Raw genomic sequence first — 18,635 nt, 5'->3', positions numbered from 1 at the left:
TATGCCATAAGAGTGGTGTCATCTGCATATCTGAGGTTATTGATATTTCTCCTGGCAGTCTTGATTCCAGCTTGTGCTTCTTCCAGCCCAGCGTTTCTCATGATGTACTCTGCATATAAGTTAAATAAGCAGGGTGACAATATACAGCCTTGACGAACTCCTTTTCCTATTTGGAACCAGTCTGTTGTTCCATGTCCAGTTCTAACTGTTGCTTCCTGACCTGCATATAGGTTTCTCAAGAGGCAGGTCAGGTGGTCTGGTATTCCCATCTCTTTCAGAGTTTTCCACAGTTTATTGTGATCCACACAGTCAAAGGCTTTGGCATAGTCAATAAAGCAGAAATAGATGTTTTTCTGGAACTCTCTTGCTTTTTCGATGATCCAGAGGATGTTGGCAATTTGATCTCTGGTTCCTCTGCCTTATCTAAAACCAGCTTGAACATCTGGAAGTTCACGGTTCACGTATTGCTGAAGCCTGTTACATGGGGACAATAATAACGTCTATCTCATGTATACTAAAAGGTTGAAATGAGGTAGTGTGAACAGAAGGCTTGCACAGTGAAAGTTCTCAATACATTTTTGGTGTTATTAAGATTGTCATATGAGCCAAATGGGATGCCAGAGGCAAGATGAGTACAGAAAAAGATAGGAAGAGATGTGAGTGAAGAGGGCTTAGAAGAAGAGAAGTGAGTTCCAACCTGTGCAGAATTCTTCAATGGCTTCCATGGCCTATGAGACAAAATTCTCCACCAGTGCTATTACTTGCCTACCTGTTCTGCTCCATCTCCACTATTTCCAACCTCACTTAACATGATTAAACATGACACACGCTACCTATGATTCCCAGGACATACCAGGTTTTTTTAAACTTTTACATGAGCTGTTCTTCTGGAGAGAAATGACTTCATACCAAATAGCAGGAAGTTTTTGGAGACCCGGAGAGGGAGGGAGGAGCAGGTAAAGATAACATGGCTCATGTAAGTGGCATTTGACCTTGTACATAGGTGAGACAGAGGCGGGCAGGCTGGTAGGCATGCTTCGCTTGGTAGTGAGCCTAAGGCTGGAGAAGAAGGAAAGGGTAAGGTTTAGGGGAGTCCCAGCACAGACCTAGTCTTCCTCCCTCTCCCTTTTCTCTTTCCTTTTCCCCTTTAGAGTTCATATTCCATGGAGGGAATTGCAAGAACTAGGAGTATTTCCTGGGACTTGCTTGTTTCTGTTACAAGCTAAGGCTCCAGGACACAAAGATTCCATTACTATACTATTTGAAAAGTATAGACTTATAAAGACTTATGTGAAGGAAAATAGGAGCCTGGAGACACAGGTAGCTAACCCAGGCCCCAGGAAGGATTTGCAGAGGAGGGGAGCAGGGCACCAGGGTCTGGGGCAAAGGAGTAGGTTATCAAATGCAAAAAGGTTTTCAAGTTGTAGTCACAGCTTCTACCTGGTCCCTGTGGAAGATAAACACATTCTTCATCCCCCCTTTACTCCGGCTTCAGAATTGAACGTTTGCACTTCATTCTTCCAGCCCATTCTTAGAATCATTGGTTGTTAGAGCCAAAGAAAAAATCTTGGTGACTTGTAGGTCATCCCAGTCTTTAGAATTTTTTTGGTGAGGAAACAGACCCAGAGGGAGGAAGAGCTTGTCTAAGGGATCTCAGTGGATGAGGAAGTTGGACTTAGAAATTAGGGTTTCACACTCATTTCTGCTCACATTTCTTGGTGCCATATAGCCCTGATCCTCCACCCTGAACCTCAGGGGAAGGTTTTTTTTTTCCAGGTAAGGACAAAGGAAAGGAATTTTTACCTAACCCTTTATTATCCAATAGTAATATCTACAACAACTATCCTTCACTGAGCATTTGCTGTGTGTCAGGCCCAATTCTAGGTACTAGGGACATAGTTTTCAATTGCATGTAACTCATATTCTGGTCGGAGAAGTCAATGGCAACCCACTCCAGTACTCTTGCCTGGAAGATCCCATGGACGGAGGAGCCTGGTGGGCTGCAGTCCATGGGGTCGCTAGGAGTCGGACACGACTGAGCGACTTCCCTTTCACTTTTCACTTTTCACTTTCATGCATTGGAGAAGGAAATGGCAACCTACTCCATTGTTCTTGCCTGGAGAATCCCAGGGACGGGGGAGTCTGGTGGGCTGCCGTCTATGGGGTCGCACAGAGTCAGACACAACCGAAGCAACTTAGCAGCAGCAGCAGCAGCATATTCTGGTGTGGAGACAAGTTAAACAAGCTGTTCTATAGTAAGTACTATGAAGAAAATTAAGGTCAGAAAAGGGTTGAGTGTGGCTATAAGGAGACCTTTAGATTAGGGCACGTATTAGTTATCTGTTGTTGCATAATGAATTGCTCTGGAACTTAGAGATTTAAAGCAACAGTGAACATTATCTCTCATGGTTTCTGAGGTTCAAGAGCGGCTAAGCTGGGTAGTATGGGCTCAGGATCTCTTTTGAAGCTGCACTCAAGGGGTCAATCAGGACTGCAGTGAATGAAGCCTTGACTAGAACTGGAGGATCTTCCAAGATGGCTTCTCACACGGCTTTGGCTGGAGGCCTCAGTTTCTCGCCACATGATCCTTACCATTTAAGTATCCCCATGGCATGGCAGTGTGTGAGTCAAGAAAGAGAGCAACGAGGAAACCACTTTTTATGCTGCAATCATTTTAGATTTAGAGACATGTTGCAAAGATAGTACAGAGAGTTCCCATATACACTTTATCCAAGCTCCTCTAACATTAATATCTTATATAACCATGGTACATTTGTCAAAACTTAGAAATTAACATTGGTACACTACTATTAGCTAAACTATAGACTTTATTCAGATATCACCAGTTTTTCCATCAATGTCCTTTTTTCTGTTCTAGGATTCAATCCAGGATGACACGTTGTATTTAGTCATCATGTTCCTTTGGTCCCCTTTGATCAGTGACAGTTTCTCAGTCTTTGTTTGTTTTTCATGACCTTGAGAATTTCAAAAGTACTAATGAAGTATTTTGTGAAATGTCCCTCAGTTTGGGTTTGTCTGTCTTTTCTGCTGATCAGACTAGGGCAATCATAATGCCTTTTATGACTTTGTTTTAGCAGTCACACACTGTTATGCCATATTCCGTTCTTTAGAAGCAGTCACTAAGTTGGACCAACATTCAGGGGGAGGAGAACTGAGTTCTACTTCTAGAAGGGAAGAGTACTGGATGATTTGTTGCTGCTGCTGCTAAGTCACTTCAGTCGTGTCCGACTCTGTGTGACCCCATAGACGTTAGCTCACTAGGCTCCCCCGTCCCTGGGATTCTCCAGGCAAGAATACTGGAATGGGTTGCCATTTCCTTCTCCAATGCATGAAAGTGAAAAGTGAAAGGGAAGTCGCTCAGTCGTGTCTGACTCCTAGCGACCCCATGGACTGCAGCCCACCAGGCTCCTCTGTCCATGGGATTTTCCAGGCAAGAGTACTGGAGTGGGGTGCCATTGCCTTCTCCAGGATGATTTGTAGGCATATTTAAAAATTACCACAGGGATGGGGTAGGGAGGACTTCTCTGGTGGTCCAGTGGTTAAGGCTTCACACTCCCAAGACAGGGGGCAGGGGTTCAATCCCTGATTGGGGAACTAAGATCCCATATGCCACATGGCAAGCCCCCCACCCCCACAAAAAAAAAAAAAATCACGGGAGTCAGGGAAGGCCTCTGTGAAAAAGTGACTTGAGTAAAGTCTTGAAATAAGCAAAGGAGCAAACCATGGAGACATCAGGATAAAGCTTTGTAGGGCTTCCCTGGTAGCTCAGTGGTAAAGAATCCATCTGCCAATATGGGAGACACGGGTTTGACTCCTGATCCTGGAAAATCCCACATGCCAGGGGTCAACTAAGCCAGCCACAACTACTGAGCCTGTGTTCTAGAGCCTGGGAGCTACGACTACTGAAGCCCTTGTACGCTAGAGCCTGTACTCCGCAACAAGAGAGGCCACCATGATAAGAAGTTCGTGCACAGCAAGGAGTGGCTCCCACTTGCCACAAATGGAGAAAGGCCTTTGCAGCAACAAAGACCCAGCACAGCCAAAAATTAAAAACAAAAAGCACTTTGTAGGCACAGAGGATAGCCAGTGCAAAGGGCCTGAGGCAGGAGTGTGTGCAGCAATATTTGAGGAATGTCAGGAAGCCAGTGTGGTTTATCGGAGAGAACAAGGGGGATAATGGTAGGGCAGGAGGTCATAAACTTTATGGCCTGGAGTTAGGGAAGTAATAGAAGGCCCTGTGGAATTACAGAACTATAGAATCCTATACTAGGGATTTTGGACTTTATGCTGAGTGAAATGGGGACATTCATAAAGGGTTTTGAGCAGAGGAGTGATATGATTTTAAAAGGCTCTCTGGCTGCTGTGTGAATAGACTACAGGTATCATATGAGGAAGAACTCAGTGTTCTAGAAGGAGGCTCTTTCCATAGTCCAGGTGAGAGATAATACTTATTGTCTCATTTAATCCTTAACTCAAGGGCCATTATAGGATTAAATGAGATAACATATTTAGGGTGATTGGCACACAGTAGGTGCTAAGCATAACAAAGTCTCAAGGGACAGCAGTATCTAGAGAGAGTAAATGAGTATCTTTGGGTCTGGACAATGTGCTTCTTGTATGTCCAGCATGTAGCCTGCCTCTAGGGATGCAAAGAAGAAAAAGCTGAGTTTTTGAGGCACTCAGAATCCTGTGTGTTGGACATTTCTGCAAGAGATAACCCCAGTTCGAACTGTCAAGCTGACTTAACACAAGGGGCTTTAAGAAATGCCTGATTTGAGCAAAGTACCCAAAGACTCATCTGACACAACTTCTGCCCCTGTCATCTATAGTCTACTCACTGAGAAGCCAGGCTTCAGACTCAAGGCTGTTGGAATCTTCAGGCCCACTTTCCCAACCACTCTAATATACTGAAATGGAATAGGACCCCTGTGGTCCTTCCTCTTAAGACTTTTTTTTAATATAAATTTATTTATTTTAATTGGAGGCTAATTACTTTACAATATTGTATTGGTTTTGCCATACATCAACATGAATCCACCACAGGTGTACACGTGTTCCCCATCCTGAACCTCCCTCCCACCGTCCTCCCCATACCATCTGTCTGGGTCATCCCAGTGTACCAGCCCCTAGCATCCTGTCTCATGCATCGAACCTGGACTGGTGATTCGTTTCACATATGGTATTATACATGTTTCAATGCCATTCTCCCAAATCAACCCACCCTCGCCCTCTCCCACAGAGTCCAAAAGACTGTTCTATACATCAGTGTCTCCTTTGCTGTCTCACATACAGGGTTATCATTACCATCTTTCTAAATTCCATATATATGCATTAGTGTACTGTATTGGTGTTTTTCTTTCTGGCTTACTTCACTCTGTATAATAGGCTCCAGTTTCATCCACCTCATTAGACCTGATTCAAATGTATTTTTTTAATGGCTGAGTAATATTCCATTGTGTATATGTACCACAGCTTTCTTATCCATTCATCTACTGATGGACATCTAGGTTGCTTCCATGTCCTGGCTATTATAAACAGTGCTGCAATGAACATTGGGGTACATGTGTCTCTTTCAATTCTGGTTTCCTCAGTGTGTATGCCCAGCAGTGGGAATGCTTGGTCATATGGCAGTTCTATTTCCAGTTTTTTAAGGAATCTCCACACTGTTCTCCATAGTGGCTGTACTAGTTTGCATTCCCATCACCAGTGTAAGAGGGTTCCCTTTTCTCCATACCCTCTCTAGCATTTATTGCTTGTAGACTTTGGATAGCAGCCATCCTGACTGGCGTGAGATGGTACCTCATTGTGGTTTTGATTTGCATTCCTCTGATAATGAGTGATGTTGAGCATCTTTTCATGTGTTTGTTGGCCATCTGTATGTCTTCTTTGGAGAAATGTCTTTAGTTCTTTGGCCCATTTTTTGATCGGATCATTTATTTTTCTGGACTTGAGCTGCAGGAGTTGCTTGTATATTTTTGAGATTAATTCTTTGTCAGTTGCTTCATTTGTTATTATTTTCTCCCATTTTGAAGGCTGTCTTTTCACCTTGCTTATAGTTTCCTTTGTTGTGCAGAAGCTTTTAATTTTAATTAGGTCCCATTTGTTTATTTTTGCTTTTATTTCCAATATTCTGGGAGGTGGGTCATAGAGGATCCTGCTGTGATTTATGTCAGAGAGTGTTTTGCCTATGTTCTCCTCTAGGAGTTTTATAGTTTCTGGTCTTACGTTTAGATCTTTAATCCATTTTGAGTTTATTTTTGTGCCCCTTAAGACTTTTGCCGGCATATTGTCCTTGGAAAAACTTTAGCCAAGGAATAAGTTTAATCACAGAAATGAGAAAATGTGTAAGCAAAGAAAAACAGTCAAACAAGACCAAATAATAGTTTAGTCATTAAACAAGACTAAACAAGATTAAACAAGACTAAACAAGATTAAACAAGAGCCCTTTAGTTCCTCTTCAAGGGCTATAGATAATATTCCAAGCCATATTCCTCTGAGCTGTCTTGTAGATATTGAAACCCCCACAAGGTGGAAGATGTTAACTCCATCATGACCAGACTTAACCATGGCATAAGTTCCCATGATTCCAAGAATTTCCCTCAAAAAAAATGGAACAAGTGGACTCTGGAACGGAAGATTAACTGTACTTAAAATAATCAAAATGATGCTAATCAGACCACTGCATGACCAATTTCAGGATGCCTAACCCTAACAGAGTTGACTGTACTGTTTCTGCATTGCAGCCCCCTCCCTCTGCCTAAAAAGCTCTTGCCCACTGATTGTCAGTGAAGTAAGTTTGACTTTGGACAACAGGAGTCTGGCCCCACCCTTGGTTGGAAGCCTCTGAAATAAAGCAAACTTTCTTTTCCACCAGCCTTGCCTCTTCATTAGCTTTAGAGCGGTGAGCAGGCGAATTCCACTTTTGGTAACAATACTGTCAGCCATGTAGTGACATGGTTCTTCTAAACTTAACCCATGGCCTTGCTGGTTACATCCCGGGCAGAACCTGCTATGCAATAGGCTGAGGAGTTTTCAAAACCCAAAGAGGGAGGGAAAGCCAGGCTTATTATCCTTTGATTGATATTTGCTGCAAATAACACTTAACACACAGAGTGGGAGAGAAAATAGATATGTGTTGGTTATGGGACTCCTATGGTTAAGGCTTTAATGAGGCTTCTCTGGATGAGGATGTGGGAAGGTCAGTTCTGTGATCCGGAGACCCCTCTCCCACAGGTCCACCAGCACTCGTTAAAAAAACTGCCTCTCTCTCTCTCTTTTTTAAGTTTCTGCCCATTTTAAAGTTGGAGAAAAGTACCCTCTATTGGAAGAAGGGTTTGGCACAAGACTGAACTTCCACTTGGCCTTTGAAATCACCAATTTGCAATTCTTTGGATGAGCTTTCTTTCAAAGAGAAAAAAAGAAGCATGGAAGCAAAAAGAACAAGAATGAGAGTGAGACAGAAATTGAAGAGGGTACAATTAGAGGAAGTAGAATGAATCATGTTACAGGAAGGGGCAGATCATCTGAGGGAAGTTACAAAGAAGAAGACCGCTGAAGACTAGAGAGAAGAACACACTCTTCCTTCCTAAAGAAAGGTTAGCTAATAACAGCCCCCTTCATGTCTGCAGTGGTAGAGCATCTTGAGCACCCACCCTCAGATCCCCCTTGTCATCATCACCCTGCATGGAGGGCAGGGAGGCACTCACTCTCCAGGAGGTCCCTATCCTTTGTTCCTTCATCCCTTCAACATGTAGTTAATGAGAACCTACTGTGCATCATCAGAAACTGCTCAAAATGTTTGGGATACAGGTGTGAATAAGGCACTCAGCACACAAGTGAGTTAATATATTCATTGTAGATAGTGGTCAATGCTGTGAAGACAATGAAACAGGATTATAGGATGGGGTGTGTTGAAGATGGGGTGTGTTGACAACTAAGGTGTTGTCATCTGTCATCCCACCCAAGATGCAACGAGGATAATAATAGGAGTGTTTTCACTGAGTTTCTGTGAGGGAATTAATACACGAGGCATGTAGCACAGTGCCTAGCACAGAATGAACTCTCATCTCTTATCCTGTTGTGGGCAGGGCCTGTTTCTCAGAAGTACTGTTACCTTCGTTGGATTGTCTTTCCCTGAAGGAAAGGACTATTATCTATCTTGTTTTCTGCTCCGTAGAAAATGTCTGGTGTACAATCAATGTTTGTTGGATAGAAAGATAATTTCCCATTTTACCAGTAGAGAAACTGAAGCTGAGATCTTAGGGGATTAAAACCGTCCACCTCAGTTAGTGGCAGAGCAGGGGCTGAAATCCAAGCCTCTGGATCAGAAGGACTCCAGGGATTCTTTGAGCCCAGTCCTCATGCCCCTAGAAGCCCACCTGTTCTCTGATATAGGGGGATGGAGAGTGGTGAAATGTGACAAGAAGAGGCTCAGAGAGGTCTTCTATGACATCTTAAGTGGACTTTAAAGGAGTTCTGTGCCCTGAGACTCTCCTTCTTCCAGCCTCTCTTGACTAGCTACAAAGATGAGAGCCACCCAAAAGACCCCTGAGTCTTTTTCACCCCACTACTGTGGACTGCTCCCCAGCAGCCAGTGACATGGCACAGAATCACTCCATCCCTTTTGCCATGAAACCCTTGACTGCTGAGATGGCTTTCCTTCTTTCCTTTCTTGCTTCCTTTTTCCAGCTTGCCCAGAACTCTCCCTTTCTCTCCATCTCTAACCCTCTCACTCATTTCTATCTTTCCAGATCTCTAGTCTTCCTCCCTCCCTTTCCATTTTCCCCTCCTTTCCCCCCTCTCTTCATAATAGCCTTGCTCTTTCCTCCCAAAACTGAAGGGCAGGAGTGTAGTAAAACAAATCGCTGTCAACAAAGTACATTTGCACTGTATTCATCCACAAGCAGAGAAGATTTATCAGGGTCTCTCACTCTGCACTGTTATGTAAATGTGGTAATCCAGTGGAAATATGATATCCAAGGAGCCTGAGGATAAAGTCACCATTAAAACTATCAATTACCCACTGGGGCTTGGGTTTAGTTAACTCACTCACTGCCTTGCCTGCCTCCTTGCCTTTCCTCCTCTTGGGGGAAAACTTGACATGTGGCAACAGCTTACAAAAAATGCTTCCTGCCTCCTCGGGTCTTTGGAGGTCATCTGGAGAATCAAATGTTTATAAAGTGCCTGAGACATTATAAAGTGATACATAATTCAAGGGTGTTATTATTTCTGTTGTCATGTGCACCATCTCTGTGCCCCTTCAGTGTGACAGGTGTCTAATGTCTTCAAGCCTGGGATAACCCCATGCTTAAGTGTGTCTGTTGCCTCCTTCTGTTGGCTGCACCTATAAGCGATGCTCTTTCTTTGCTCTCTATGTAGCCCTTGGGCACTCCTGAAACATGTTGATGTTTGTTTGTCCTAGAAGTTTAATACGAAGATAAGCTCTTGAGGGAGATGAGAATCCTAGAAGTAGCTCTCCACATTCCCACTGCTCAGCAGTGGAGAGTAGGGCAAGTCCACAGAGGCAATGGGAATAGGAAGGGAGGCTAAAGTCAAAGCTCTTAGCCCCAGCCAGACCTCAGGGCAGCTGTACCGAGAACCTCAGGATTATGTATGTACCGAGAACTTCCCCTACATTACTGAGAGGCTGTGCTTAAGGAGGCCTACAGAGTCCTCTGTTCCCAAAACAGGCAGAAAAGCCTGGTGGTTAAGAGTCTGGATTTGAGTCCCAGTCTGCTACTTGCCGAGTTAGTTCCCCTCACTTCTCTCATTTGCAAAATGGCAATGATAATAGTATCTGCCTCATAGGGTTGTTTCGAGGAATAAATGAGGAAACTTATGAAGTCCTTTCTGCTGCTGCTGCTGCTAAGTCGCTTCAGTCGTGTCTGACTCTATGCGACCCCATAGATGGCAGCCCACCAGGCTCCCCCGTCCCTGGGATTCTCCAGGCAAGAACACTGGAGTGGGTTGCCATTTCCTTCTCCAATGCGTGAAAGTGAAAAGTGAAAGTGAAGTCATTCAGTCGTGTCCAACTCTTAGCGACCCCATGGACTGCAGCCCACCAGGTTCCTCTGTCCATGGGATTTTCCATGCAAGAGTACTGGAGTGGGGTGCCATTGCCTTCTCCGATGAAGTCCTTAGGAGGTAGTAAAATAATTTTGTTGTTTTAAGTGTTGCTCAGAATGCTTTCTACGTCATGGGCAAGCCCCCTCAAAGGCCTGGTCGTGGGGGTATAGCTCTTACTTGGCTACTTCCCTGATGAAAGGCCCCTAAGTCTGGGTTGTGCTTGCTTCCCTAGAGGCTGTTTCATTCCCCCCCAAACTCCAGCAACCCCTGGGGGCTGGAGTATAGGGACTAGAGGAGGAATGGAAAGGCAGCAAGAGTTTTGGGGGAGGTGGGTGTCTTACACAGAAACATCAAGAGTCAGAGCTGAAAGTAGAGGAGGAGGCGGGGGTGGGGGGAGGAGGGAAGAAGATAGGATGTCTCTAAGCTGCCAGAATCCGGATGGGACTGCAGCTCTAGGGCCCTGGCACTTCCTGCCACCCCCAGTCTTGGGGATGAGTCACTGAAGGGAGGAGTGATGGAGGCATCACGCTTTGCCCACAGTGCATTGGGATGTTCCGAAAAAGAGGGCTGGTGGGAGGGAAAAGGAGATCCAGAGGCTTAGGGGCTGAGAGGAGCTGGGAACAGGGGAGAGAGGAGGAGCTCCTGAGGGTCAGCTACCTCTTACAAGTCCAGGAAGGCAGGCGCTACCTTCTCTCTCATGTGCCAGCTTCATTGACCATCCTGGCCACAAATAGTCTCTGTCTGTGTTAGTTTGACTCTCTCCAGTTTCCTTCTCCACAGGGCTTGGGTGGGGTGGGGAGGGTGTGCTTCACATCCTCTTGGCACCCACAGTGGTGGGGGGACACGGATGCATGCATCACTTTCCCACCTGGCCAAATCTTTACGTCTCCTCTGCTTTATTTATTTATATTTATTTAAAAAATTTTTATTTTATATTGGAGTACTGGAGCATGATTGATTAACAATACTGTATTAGTTACAGGTGTATAGCACAGAGATTATATGAGTTTGTATCAGTTATATTCATACAAGTATCCATTCTTTTTCAAATTCTGTTCTCATTTAGGTTATAACTGAATATTGATCTTAGTTCCCTGTGCTATACAGGAGGTCCTTGTTGGTTATCCACTTTTAAAAATTCGGGTTTTTTTTCATATTTTAATTGAAGGATAATTGCTCTACAGTATTTTGTGGTTTTCTGTCATACATCAACAAGAATCAGCCATAGGTACACCCATGTCCCCTCCCTCCCAAACCTCCCTGCCAGCTCCCTCCCCATCCTACCCTTCTAGATTGTCACAGAGCCCCTGTTTGAGTTCCCTGATTCATTCATTCCCATTTGCTATCTATCTTACATATGGTATTGTAAATTTCCATGTTACTCTCTCCATACATCTCATCTTCTCTCTCCTCCCCTCCCCCCATGCCCATAGTTATGGTCTCTATGTCTGTCTCTCCATTGCTTCCCTGAAAACAAATTCATCAGTACCATCTTTTTAGATTCCATATATATGCGTCAGTATACGATATTTATATTTCTCTTTCTGACTTACTTCACTCTGTATAATAGACTCTAGCCTCGTCTACCTCATTAGAACTGACTCAGATGTACTCCTTTTTATGTCTGAGTAGATCCCATTGTAGGTTATCCATTTTAAATATAGTCATGTGTACATGTCAATCCCAAACTTCCAATCTATTCCTCTCCCCTTTTCCCTTCATAACCTTAAGTCTGTTGTCTAAGTTTGTGTTTCTGTCCTGAAGATAAGTCCATTTGTACCATTTTTTAAGGTCCCACATATAAGAGATATCATATGATATTTGTGTTTCTTTGTCTGATTTATTTCACTTAGTATGATCATCTCCAGGTCCATCCATGTTGCCGCAAATGGCATTGTTTCATTCTTTGTAATGGCTGAGTAATATTCCATTGTATATACATACTACATCTTTATCCATTCATCTGTGATGGACATTTAGGTTGCTTCCATGTCTTGCCTATTGTAAACAGCACTGCAATGAGCATTCAGGTCATGTATCCTTTTGAACCATGGTTTTCTCTGAATCTATGCCCAGGAGTTGGATTGCTGGGTTGAATGGTAGTTTTGTGCTTCCCTGGTGGATCAGATGTAAAGAACTTGCCTGCAATGCAGAGACCTGGGTTCGATCCCTGGGTTGGGAAGATCCCCTGGAGAAGGGAATGACTACCCCCTCCAGTATTCTTGCCTGGAGAATCCCATAGACAGAGGGGCCTGGCAGGTTACAGTCCATAGAGTCGTGAAGAGTTGAACACAACTGAGTGACTAATACTTTCACTTCATGGTAGTTTAATTCTTAGTTTTTTAAGGAACTTCTATACTGTTCTCCATAGTGGCTGCACCAATTTACATTCCCGTCAACAAGGTAGGAGGATTCACTTTTCTCCATACTCTCTCCAGCATTTACTGTTTGTAGGAAGTCTCCTCCACTTTTAAAAAAAGTCTCCTCCACTTTAAAAGCCTTTTCCTCTTTCCCTGAGCACCTAGTCTATAACTCTAGTGCAGCACTTGTTTCATTTTGTTGGATTTTTTTTTTTTTTAGGAATGCCTGATCTCTTAGCTTTCCAGCTCCTCAGAGTCCAGAGACTTTTCTTTGTTCCTAGAGTCCTTCCACAGGATAGGCAAAAATGTATGAAAGTGGTCTTGGCCCATAAATACTATTTTTTTCTTCTTCTCTCCTTTTCTGGTTACTGCTATTCTTTTATTTTTTATAGTTTTCATTAACTGAGCATCTCCTATGTGCCAAGTATTTTTGCATGTTAATTCATTTAATCCTCATAATTACCTCATGCTTATTTCACAGATGATATAACAGCTCAGGGAGGTTAAATAACCTATCCACGGTCAGCAGGTTCCAGAACTGAAATTGGTTGGCAAAGCCCTCAGAATTTGGTTTAAGAACTTTTTTATTATTTTTTTAAATGCAATGATCAGACCTCTTAGTGCAACTATTTTGTATAGAATTTTTAGTTAACTTTTGACTTGCTTGTTGCTTTTCTTCATACATATATGTGTATGTATGTGTATATAAAATCAAGGCATAATTTATGTACTATGCCATTCATTTAAAGTCACAATTCAATAGTTTTAGTATATTTACGGAATTCTGCAACCATCACCACAGTCAACCCTAGAACATTTTCATCATTCCAAAAAGAAACCCTGTACCCAATTTGGAGTCATTTCCCACTTCCCCCCAACAACTGCCAGCCCTAAGCAATCACTAGTGTACTTTCTGTCTCTATAGATTTGCCTAACCTGGACATTTCCCATGAATGGAATCGTGTATTATGTGGTATTTTGTGACTGGCTTCTTTCACTTAGCATAATGTTCTTAAGGTTCATCCATGATGTAGTATTTATTGGTACTTTTTTTTTTCATTGCTGAATTCTGTTGATCAGTTGCTCAGTCATGTCTGACTCTTTGCCACTCCATGGACTGCAGCATGCCAGGCTTCCCTGTCCTTCACCATCTCCTGGAGCTTTCTCAAACTCAAGTCCATTGAGTCAGTGATGCCATCCAACCATCTCATCCTCTGTCATCCCCTTCTCCTGCCTTCAATCTTTCCCAGCATCAGTTTCTTTTCTAACGAGTCAGCTCTTCTCATCAGGTGGCCAAAGTATTGGAGCTTCAGTTTCAGCACCAGTCCCTCCAATGGCTGCTGCTGCGGCTAAGTCACTTCAGTCATGTCTGACCCTGCGACCCCATAGACGGCAGACCACTAGGCTCCCTCGTCCCTGGGATTCTCCAGCAAGAACACTGGACTGGGTTGTTGTTTTCTTGTCCAATGCATGAAAGTGAAAAGTGAAAGTGAAGTCGCTCAGTCGTGTCCGACCCTCAGCGACCCCATGGACTGCAGCCTTCCAGTTTCCTCTGTCCATTGTCTTTTCCAGGCAAGAGTACTGGAGTGGGGTGCCATTGCCTTCTCCGCCTCCAATGGCTACTCAGGGTTTATTTCCTTTAGGATTGACTGGTTTAATCTCCTTGCATTTTAAGAGACTCTCAAGAGCCTTCGCCAACACCACAGTTCAAAAGCAGCATCAATTCTTCAGTGCTCAGCTTTCTTTATGGTCCAAGCCTCACAATTATACATGACTACTAGAAAAACTAGCTTTGACTATACAAACCTTTGTCAGCAAAGTAATGTCTCTGTTTTTTAATATGCTGTCTGGGTTTATCATAGCTTTTCTTTGAAGGAGCAAGTGTCTTTTAATTTCATGGCTGCAGTGATCATCTGCAGTGATTTTGGAACCCAAGAAAATAAAGTCTCTCACTGTATCCATTGTTTCCCCATCTATTTGCCATTAAGTGATGGGACAGGATGCCATAATCTTCATTTTTTGAATGTTGAGTTTTAAGCCAGGTTTTTCACTCTCCTCTTTCACTTTCATCAAGAGGCTCTTTAGTTCCTCTTTGCATTCTGCCATAAGGGTGGTGTCATCTGCGTATCTGAGGTTATTGATATCTCTTCTGGCAGTCTTGATTCTAGCTGTTCTTCATACAGTCCCTCATTTCACATGATGTACTCTGCATATAAGTTAAATAAGCAGGGTGACAATATCTAGCTTTGATGTTCTCCTTTCCTAACTTTGAACCAGTCCATTGTTCCATGTCTGGTTCTAACTCTTGCTTCTTGACCTGCATACAGGCTTCACAGGAGGCAGGTCAGGTGGTCTGGTATTCCCATATCTTTAAGAATTTTCCACAGTTTGTTGTGATCCACACAAAGTCTTTAGCGTCTTCATTGCTGAATAATATTCCATTAATATTAATGGTAGAATAATAATATTCCATTGTATGTATATTGAATGGTTATACCATACAATACCATATTGTATTTATACATTTATCAGTTGTTGAAAATTTGGACTACTTCCACTTTATGGCTATTATGAATAATGTTACTATGAACATTCATGTACAAATTTTTGTATGAACACCTGTATTCAACTCCCTTGGGTATACATATATCTAGGAGTGGAATTTGTGAGACATATGGTAACTCTATGTTCAGCCTTTTGAGAAACGCCAGACTGTTTTCCAAAGCAGCTGCATCACTTTATGATCTCAACAGCAGTGTGTGAGGGTTCCAATTTATCCACATCCTGTTCAATACTTGCTGTTATCTCTCTTTTTAAATTATAGCCATCCTGGTGGTTTTACTTTTCATTTCTTTGATGACTAATGATATTGATCATCTTTTTTAGGTGCTTATTGGCCATTTGCATATCTTCTTTAGTGAAAAAGATATATTCAGATCCTTTGCACATTTTTAAATTGGGTTATTTGTCTTTTTTATTATTGAGTTGTAAGTGTTCTTTATCGGAGAAGGCAATGGCACCCTACTCCAGTACTCTTGCTTGGAAAATCCCATCGGCAGAGGAGTGTGGTAGGCTGCAGTCCATGGGGTCGCTAAGAGTCAGACATGACTGAGCAACTTCACTTTCACTTTTCACTTTCATGCATTGGAGAAGGAAACGACAACCCACTCTAGTGTTCTTGCTGGAGAATCCCAGGGACGGGGGAGCCTAATGGGCTGCCGCCTATGGGGTCGCACAGAGTCAGACACGACTGAAGTGACTTAGCAGCAGTAGCAAATGTTCTTTATATATTTTAGATTCAAGTCCTTTATCAGATTTATGATTTGCAAATGTTCTCTTCCATTCTGTGAGCTGCCTTTTCAGTTTCTTGATGGATCCTTTGAAGCACAAAAAAGTTTTAATTTTGGTGAAATCCACTTAGTTTTTTGTTTTCCATTGCCTGTGCTTTTATTGTCATACCTAAGAAGGCTTTGCTTAACCCAAAGTCATGAAGATTTACTTTTACGTTTTCTTTGGGGAGTTTTATAGTTTTAGCTCTTACATTTAAGTCTATTACCTGTTTTGAGTCGACTTTTATATATAGTATGAGAAAGGGGTCAAAGTTCATTTTTTCTCATGTGGATATCCAGCTTCATTTGTTAAGAGACTATTCTTTCATTTGAATTGTCTTGACATCCTTTTTGAAAATCAACTGATTATAATTTCGAGGGCTTATACTGGGGTCTCAAGTCTATTCCATTGATCTATATGTCTATTCTTATCCCAGTGCCACACTGTCTTGATTATTATACTCCAACTTTGTTCCTTTTTTTTTTTTTGAGACTGTTGTACTCTTCTGGGTCCCTTGAATTTCCATATGATTTTTAGGATCAGCTTGTCAGTTTCTGCAGAGAAATCAGCTGGGATTTTGGTAAGCGTTGTGTTGAATCCAAAGATCAATTTGTGGAGAAAACTCTCATTCTTAACCAGGACATCATGCCATCTATCAATCCCAATGCAAAAGGAGACAAAAAAAGCCTACAAGAGGAGGGAGAGAGGAAGAGAGAGAGAGGGAAAGAGGGAAAATGGTCATCCACATGGAGCAAGTAGAAATGAATCCAGATGCAGTGAGGTCCTAACAGGCAGAATTTGGGAATACTGAATTCTTCCTTACCAGATACATGTTCCATTTATCTGATTTCAGTGCATACATGGAAGATGTTATAGCTTCTTGCTTCCCAAGATCATTCATTCCTTTTCTCTAACCTCTCTTCGAAATACCTGGAGGTTATAAGAATGCCTTATATGTCTTGATTGGTGGGATTTAATAAAAACTTCCTGTTGAAAAGGCCCAAGTCTCAATAATGGAAATAAATTAATCTCATTCTAGGAAATAAATTAATCTCATCCTACCCCTCTTTTTGCAGAAGGAAGTGTTACAGCCCCTTCTTGGTGAGTTTTGGAAAAGTTTGCCTTCCCTGGGTCTCTCGAGTTCTAAGGAGACCAGCATATGGAGGGTGTGCCCGAATCTCCAATGGTGGTCTGGGGAGTGCAGGGGTGGGGAATGGGGCTGCAACTCTCTTACAGTTTCCTGATTTGGTGAACTTAAACATTTTGCTACAATCTGTACCTTCTATTCTCCAACCAGACCTTCTTTCTTTCTTGCTAATTGCTGGTGAGGGAATGAGAATGTGAGAGGTGGGGTTATAGGCTGGACGAGAAGTGAGTTTAATTCCCTCCTAGTGGATGGGAAAGGATGATTGAAATTGCTCATTTAGCAAGCGATTTAGCCTGCTGTAGAAAATCCTATTAAATGACAATTCTTTCTTAGTCCTGGCTCCTGGGAAGAGCAGCTTTGGGCTTTGTGAAGACCAGGGCACACAGTCTCTTCTGAATCCAGTCAAACAATCATCACCAATAAGACACTAAAAGCCAGAGGCAGGGAAACTTCACATTTCTGTGCCTCTTCCCGCCCCTTCACCCTAGTCCCTCATATTGTCACTCAATTATCTGGTTAGTTGAGCCTTTTCTCTGCCCATTGTAATATAAATAGCAAGTATTTTATAGATCCCTATTAAGCAATGTGATCAGCATCAATTACCTAATGAGACTCTGGAAAGTCGTGATTTAAAATCCCATCCTTAGTTGTGATTCGGCTTTGTCTGGAGCCAACATGAAAATTGCAGTGACACCCAAATTAATGGCACTTCAGATGTGGGGCCTTTGCTCCCACCTTGGGTGTACCCCTGGGGGAAATTCACCGTCCGCCAAAGGGGCTGATCACTGTACTTAGTTTTGAAAAGGAGAGTTTTATGTCTTACTAGCACTCGGGGTGATGGCTAGATCTGCCTAGTTCTGCCCTATAGCCTCAGGTTCTCTAGGCTTGTAATTAAGAGGGTGCTTGCTTAGTTGCTCAGTTGTGTCTGACTCTTTGCGACCCCATGGACTGTAGCCTGCCAGGCTCCTCCGTCCATGGAGATTCTCCAGGCAAGAATAACTGGAGTGGGTAGCCATACCCTCCTCTAGGACATCTTCCTGACCCAGGGATCGAACTGGAGTCTCCTGCACTGCAGGCAGATTCTTTACCAGCTGAGCTAGCATTAAAGCCCAATAAAGAGGGTGAGACTATAGGAAAGTACAGGGAGGAGACTGTCAGCTCCTGAGGGCAAGGAGTTCGGTCTGTTTTGTTCCTTGCTGTTTCCATAGAGCCTATAGACTACCTGGCACATAATAGGGGCTCCATACTTTATGAATGAAAGACTAGAATCCTAGGGTGGTCCCTCAGCCAGCAAGCCCTTCTGTTTGCCAGTTTAGGTGTAGTTCCCTGGAAGACAAGGAGAGATTTTTGTGTTTAGTGATGATCCTTCTAGCCTGAAGATTTAGTAAATGCTCCATTTGGGGTGGTGGTCTGAAATGCAAGCACGTGATGTTGACAGTCTGGTGGGTTTAATCTTTCTAACTATCCCCCAGATATCTTGGTTAAGGACTTTTTTTTCCCAGAGTAACACCAGGTGCTCCCTTTTCTTCCTCACTTTTCTTAGTTTCTCTCTTGGATAAGAAGCAACTTAAAGCCACTTGCCAAATATACTTATCAATTTTCAGTTGTCATTTAGTCTGCGTCTCACTAACATTTGACTTAGTTCATGACACATTTCTTTTGGAACACTTTCTTCACTTGGCTTCCTGGGCACTAACATGCTCATGGTTTTC

Source organism: Bison bison, unplaced genomic scaffold, assembly GCF_000754665.1.
Source record: "Bison bison bison isolate TAMUID 2011002044 unplaced genomic scaffold, Bison_UMD1.0 scf7180017864291, whole genome shotgun sequence".
Taxonomy (NCBI): Eukaryota; Metazoa; Chordata; class Mammalia; order Artiodactyla; family Bovidae; genus Bison; species Bison bison.
The sequence above is the reverse complement of the archived record's forward strand: the minus strand, read 5'-3'. Positions refer to the sequence as shown.